Source organism: Salvelinus sp. IW2-2015, unplaced genomic scaffold (genome assembly GCF_002910315.2).
Source record: "Salvelinus sp. IW2-2015 unplaced genomic scaffold, ASM291031v2 Un_scaffold9027, whole genome shotgun sequence".
In the NCBI taxonomy this organism is placed as follows: Eukaryota; Metazoa; Chordata; class Actinopteri; order Salmoniformes; family Salmonidae; genus Salvelinus; species Salvelinus sp. IW2-2015.
This window is the reverse complement of record NW_019950286.1, coordinates 1,772-9,275: the sequence shown is the minus strand read 5'-3', so window position 1 is coordinate 9,275 and position 7,504 is coordinate 1,772. Positions and strand designations below refer to the sequence as shown.

General features: G+C 43.8%; 1 long non-coding RNA gene across 1 annotated transcript; it reads right to left on the bottom strand.

Annotated features, from left to right (window-relative positions):
• Window positions 1–209: 209 nt before the first annotated feature.
• LOC139027271 (uncharacterized) lies at window positions 210–1,228 on the bottom strand. Its single transcript, XR_011479342.1, has 3 exons — window positions 1,202–1,228; window positions 714–743; window positions 210–253 (listed from the first exon to the last, which is right to left on the bottom strand). It is a non-coding gene; the product is annotated as an uncharacterized lncRNA (long non-coding RNA).
• Window positions 1,229–7,504: the final 6,276 nt, after the last annotated feature.

The following is a 7,504-nucleotide window of genomic DNA, read 5'->3' as shown; positions in this document are numbered from 1 at the left end:
TACCATCTATTTAGACCTACCTGAATCCCTCCAACACATACCATAGACCTTACTGAACTCTCTCTCTTAACACATTGACCATAGAAGTCTTCTTTACCTCTCTTAACAACCATACCTCATAAGACCTACCCTTCAACACATACCAAGAACCTACTGAATCCCCTCGACAACATACCAGATTTAGGCCTAGCTAATTGTCCCGCTCTAACCACATACCATAGACCTACTGAATCCCTCCAACACATACCATAGGCTCATCCTACCCTTCTAACACATAACCATAGGGCTGCCTACTGAACCCTCTAACGCAGCATTATCCAGAGGCCTACCCTCTACACATTTTACCATTAGCTACCCTCTCAAACACATACCATAGGCCCTAACTGGAATCCCCTCCAACACCAACCATAGGCCCTCCCTACCCCCTCTAACACATACCATCAGGCCTCCTCTAACACATACCATAGACCTACTGAATCCCTCTAACAACATACCCATAGACCCTACTGAATCCCTCTAACACATACCATAGGACGCCCTACCCTGAATCCCTCTCAACGCGATACCATATAGACCTACCCTCTGTAACACATTACCATCAGACCTACCCTGAATCCCTCTAAACATACCATGAGACCCTATACTTAATCCCGTCTAACGCCATAACCGATTAGACCTATCCTGAATCCGCTCTAACACATTACCATTAGGACCCTACCCTCTAACACATACCATAGACCTACCTCTACACACATACCATTAGAATCCTACCCCTCTAACACATACCATAAGACCTACTGAATCCCTCTCTCAACACATACCATAGTGCCCTACCCTCTAACACATACCATAGGCCTACCTCTAACACATTACCATAGACCCTACTGAACCCTCTAAACACATACCATAGAGCCTACCTTGAATCCTCTAACACATACCCCATAGGCGGCTACTTGGAATCCCTCTAACGCATACCATAGACCTAACCCTCTAACAGCATAACATAGCCTACTGAATTCCCTCTACATACATAGACCTTACCCTTCTAACACCAGTACCATAGACCTACTGAATCCCTCTTTAACACCATACCAGTAGACCTACTGAATCCCTCTTAGACGCAGATACCAATAGACCTACTGAATCCCTCTAACACATACCATTAGAGCTTACAACCTCTAACACATTACCATAGACCTACCCTCTAACACATACCATAGACCTAGCCCTCTAGACACATACCATTGAGATCCTACTGAATCCCTCGTAACACATTACCATAGGAACCACCCTCTAACAACATACCATAGACCTAGCTGAATCCCTCTAATACATACCTTATTATGGCTCCACAAGGTGCTTGATCCAAATGGTGGTTTCTATGCTGCTTTTTAAAACTTAATTTTGTAGTATTAAAATTAGTTTATAACCAGGCCCAAAAGCGGTTTGAACTCCAGGCCAAAACCAAGTGACCCATTGTTCATGTTAAACATATTACAGTATTATGCCAGTGTCATTTACATACATGATCTGAAGTTGATCCTTCCCTCTCCCATCTGACCAGGTTGAAGCATCCGTTGGGAAGGAATCTGGCAGTCATATCGAGTGAATCCGAACAGTACAACAGGAATCCACCAGTGTCCTCCTCACTGAGGATAGATACGGAGGAACGAGAGTCAGGAACCAATTCTGCTATGGCATTAGGGACAGTCCAATTAGTCCCTGTTTGTACTCATGCCTTGATGAATCAGTGGGCCTTAACTTTAAACTTTTTTTATTCTGGATAATTGGCTCATGAGATGTGCTTTTTTTGGGTCAGCTTCTGATCAAGTGCTCTCGGGGCTGATTATGTTGAGAGGTCTTGAATTTGTGCTTCTGTCTGCTTAATCAATAAAAAATGAGTTTTTAAAAAGTATAATCTGTTTCTCTGTCGTAATTTTTATTTTTCCAAAATTGCCATTCCAGATTGTCAGTGCAATGTGTCTGGGACGGGCTTTGGAAGTTGCCGAATCTTTAAAATTTACCATCAACAGTTGAGCTGTATACCTATTCCGGAAAGTACTTCAACCCCTGACCTTTCTTCACATTTTGTAACGTTACTAGCCTTATTCTATATTTGTATTACATTCATATTTTTTCCACCCCTCATCAATCTACACACCAATACCCCATAGATACCAAAGTCAAGTATGGAAAAACAGGTTTTTTAACATTTCTGGCAAATTTAAAAATTAACACACAAAAATAAATACCCTTATTTTACCCAATAAGTATTCCAGACCCTTTGCTATGAGACTTCGGAATTTGAGCTCACGCGTGATATCCCTGGTTTCCACATGATCTATCCTTGAGATGTTTTCCTACAACTTAATTGGAGTCCACCTGTGGGTAAATTCAAATTGATTGGACATTTGATTGGGAAGACACACAACCTGATCGTCATACAAGGTCACAGTTGACAAGCATGTCTATGGAAAGAGTCGACGGGTAGTTGCATGAGCTCACGACAAATGTCAAAATCAGGTAAGTGCCATGAGGTTTGATCAGGTGAATGTCCCCGAAGACCAACAGACTTGTGGCCCTCCCAATCATTTCTTAAATGGAGAAGTTTGGGAACCACCAAAGCCTCCCTAGCTGGCCGCCCGGCCCCCCAAACTCGACCACAATCAATGATCTCTTCTGAGGCAGAGCTCCAGTAGTTCCTCTCGTGAGATGGCGACGAACCTTCCAGAAGGGGACAACCATCTCTGCACCACTCCACAATCAGGCCTTTATATGGCTTAGAGTGGAAAAGACTGAACTCCACTCCCTTCAGTTAAAAGAGCAGTACACATGAACAGCCTAGCTTCGCATAAGATTCGCCATGAGACACAGATTTAGCCACAGGGGCCTAAACGGTCTGGTCACACCCTGGACTGAAGATGTGTGTGCAGGCATCACATGCTGGCGGAAGACCTGGGCCAGGCACCCCACGGTGAGCTCGGGGCCAGTGCTTGTGCTCGGGGAGATTTGTTTCTAGCGGCCAGGGACTGGGAGACTTAGTCAGGATCGGAGGCAAAGATGAACAGAGCAAAAGTACAGAGAGAAACTGCTTCCAGAGCGCTCAGACCTCAGATCTGGGGCGAAGGTTCACCTTGCCAACAGCAACGAACTAAAGCACACAGCCAAGACAACGCAGGAGTGGCTCTCGGACAAGTCTCAATGGTCCTTAGTGGCCCGGACTTTTGAACTCGATCAAAACATCTTCGAGAGGACCTGAAAATAGCTGTTGCAGCGACGCTCACCATTCCAACCTGACAGAGCTTGAGGAGGATCTACAGAGAAGAATGGGAGAAACTCCCAAATACAGGGTGTGTCAAGCTCTGTTAGCGTCATAACCAAGAAGACTCAAGGCTGTAATCCGCCAAAGGTGCTTCAACCAAGTACTGAGTAAAAGGTTCTGAAATACTTATCGTAAATGTGATATATTATTAAATTTGTAAAAATTCAAAAAAATCTGTTCTTTTTTCTTTGTCAATATGGGTATTGTGTGGGGAAAAAACGATTTAATCCATTTTAGAATAAAGGCTGTAATTTAACAAAAAATGTGGAAACCCAGACAAAGGGTCTGAATACTTTCCGAATGCACGTGTGTGTGTATGTTATGTATGTAATAATGTTATATATATGTGTGTGTATTATATAAACATTGTCATTACATACACAGACAACAAATATTTTTTGTAGTCTGCACATTTTCAGATTATCCATCTCAGTCACACCAAACTTCAGTGCTCTGATGCCTGGCCGTCGCCATGGAAACGCACTGACTGGCAGAGCAAACTTGGACGACATTGGCGACTCTGACTGCCCGGTTAGCTACTGTACTAGATACTTTTGAGAAAAACAATGAAATTCCTAACATAGAGAAATACATTTCGTTTTCCCTGGACAAAATGACGTGGAGAAATATCGACCTTTGTCACTTGACGAGACCATTTTGATGGGGGAAGGGGAGAAGGATGTGGAAGAAGAGAAGTGCCTCGTGTGGGAACATCAGGAGCTGCCCAGGTATCAGTTAGCTAGCGGCTACGAAGGGTTGGATAGCCTTCATGTTCATAGCTCTTTATAGAGCAGCTAACGTTAGCTAGCTAGGTTATGTGCTGTAATAGTGTGCAGCTACTTCCCTGTAAACTGTTTTTAAAACTACAAACGTCAATGAGTGATTGATCAACTAATAGCTAACGTTAGCAAGTCAAGCTAACAGCTAGCCACATAGCTATACATAATTAATTGCTTTGCACCTGTGTCCTAACACTGACAATAACATGAATGAATGATGGCAACTTAGCCTAMTAGACAGACAAGCGTTTAAATGAAAACCGTTTCCTTAAACATGGAAACACTTGAGGTCCCAGTCTGTTTGTGTTGTCATGCCCAACTCCTTACCACTCATGACAAACATGCTTGTCTTGACAACGAGTTGGCAAGAGCACAAACCGATCTGGGACCAGGCTAGGAAACGCTGCGTGAAAAGCCCTCCTGCTATACAGCTGGCTGGTGGCCAAACATATAAATGACGACCCAAGACATCGCAACAGATGGGTCATTAATTGAGGTGTCATTATATAAACAGAACAGAACAGACCTGTCRTATTAAATGATGATTATTCACATTGTCATTACTGCAATGCTTTAGTCGTGTTCAAAACATATATATAAGTGACTTTGTTGAGCTTTTCACAATACAATTTTAGATCGTTTCATATGATTTTGACATGATGCGTGAAAAATGCTAATATCAGTCCCATGACTTGAATGGGATTTGTGGGAAAAAATGCTAAAACGTTAGCATGTTGAAACAGTGCTAGGAAAACAACTGGGCCCAAATACTACTACTATGTGTAATAAAGATGTGAAATGGGGCTTGATTCAGACTCCCATCATGGTGTAATGAAGACGTGAAATGGGGCTTCATCCCACCATGCCTCTGCAGACCCCCATCATGGTGTACTGAAGATGTGAAATGGGGCTTGATTCCCCCATGCCTCTGCAGACCCCCATCATGGTGTACTGAAGATGTGAAACGGGGCTTGATTCCCCGTGCCTCTGCAGACCCCCATCATGGTGTACTGAAGATGTGAAACGGGGCTTGATTCCCCGTGCCTCTGCAGACCCCCATCATGGTGTAATGAAGATGTGAGATGGGGCTTGATTCCCCCATGCCTCTGCAGACCCCCATCATGGTGTACTGAAGATGTGAAACGGGGCTTGATTCCCCGTGCCTCTTCAGAACCCCATCATGGTGTAATGAAGATGTGAAATGGGGCTTGATTCCCCATGCCTCTGCAGACCCCCATCATGGTGTAATGAAGATGTGAAATGGGGCTTGATCCCCCCCGTGCCTCTGCAGATTCCCATCAAGGTGCTGAGGGGTCACACAGACGCTGTCACCAGCTGTCACTTCTGCTTTGACGACACCAAAGTCCTGACCAGCTCCCACGACAAGACGGCCACTCTGTGGGTAGGTCCACCAAACACAAGTCCACCAAACACTAGGTCTGCTTCCCAAATGGAACACTAGTCCCTATATAGTGCACTACTTATAACCACTATTCCCTATATAGTGCACTACTTCTGACCACTCTTMCCTATGTAGTGCACTACTTATAACCACTATTCCCTATATAGTGCACTACTTATGACCACTATTCCCTATATAGTGCACTACTTTTAACCACTATTCCCTATATAGTGCACTACTTATAACCACTATTCCCTATGTAGTGCACTACTTATGACCACTCTTCCCTATGTAGTGCACTACTTATGACCACTCTTCCCTATGTAGTGCACTACCTATGACCACTCTTCCCTATGTAGTGCACTACTTATGACCACTATTCCCTATATAGTGCAACTACTTATGACCACTCTTCCCTATGTAGTGCACTACTTATGACCACTCTTCCCTATGTAGTGCACTACTTTGACCACTATTCCCTATATAGTGCACTACTTATGACCACTCTTCCCTATATAGTGCACTTCTTATACCACTATCACTATATAGTACACTACCTATGACCACTATTCCCTATATAGTCCACTACTTCTGACCAAGGCCTATAGGTTTAACCTGAAACTATATGATATTGTTGTGGCCTAAATACACCTTATTCCCTATATAGTGCACTACTTATGACCACTATTCCCTATGTAGTGCACTACTTTGACCACTATTCCCTATATAGTGCACTATTATGACACTTTCCTATATAGTGCACTACTTATGACCACTATTCCCTATATAGTGCACTACTTATGACCACTATTCCTATATTAGTGCACTACTTATGACCACTATTCCCTATATAGTGCACTACTTAATGACCACTCTTCCTATGTAGTGCACTACTAATGACCACTATTCCCTATATAGTGCACTACTTATGACCACTATTCCCTATATAGTGCACTACTTATAACCACTATTCCCTATATAGTGCACTACTTATGACCACTATCCCTATATAGTGCACTACTTATGACCACTATTCCCTATATATGTGCCACTACTTATAACCACTATTCCCTATATAGTGCACTACTTATAACCACTATTCCCTATATAGTACACTATTTATAACCACTATTCCCTATATAGTACACTACTTCTGACCAGGCATATAGGTATTAACCTGAACTATATGATATTGTTGTGGACTAAATAGCACCCTTATTCCCTATATAGTGCACTACTTCGGACAAGGCCTATAGGGCTCTGGTCAAGAGTAGTGCACTCTGTAGGGAATAGGGTGCCATTAGTGCCACACTATGTATGTCTGCTTCTGAAGGACACAGAGAGTGGTGCACTCTGTAGGGAATAGGGTGCCATTAGTGCCACACTATGTATGTCTGCTTCTGAAGGACACAGAGAGTAGTGCACTCTGTAGGGAATAGGGTGCCGTTAGTGCCACACTATGTAGCTGCTTCTGAAGGACACAGAGAGTAGTGCACTCTGTAGGGAATAGGGTGCCATTAGTGCCACACTATGTATGTCTGTTCTGAAGGACACAGAGAGTGGTGCCCTCTGTAGGGAATAGGGTGCCATTAGTGCCACACTATGTATGTCTGCTTCTGAAGGACACAGAGACTGGTGCCCTCTGTAGGGATAAGGGTGCCATTAGTGCCACACTATGTATGTCTGCTTCTGAAGGACACAGAGAGTGGTGCCCTCTGTAGGGAATAGGGTGCCATTAGTGCCACACTATGTATGTCTCCTTCTGAAGGACACAGAGACTGGCGCCGCCCTGCTGGTGTTTGAGAGAGGACATCTGTCCAACATCTCTGAGTGTGCCCTGATTCCAGACAAAAAGGTGAGTTGTCAGTGTGTACGATCGCCTACCCTTCTCCAGGAGTGGCACTCGTACACTCCAACATATTCCTAAACACAGAGGGGGAGTGTACAAGTGCCACTTTGGGAGAAGGGTACTCATCAGAATGTAGCCTTGCTGTTATCAAC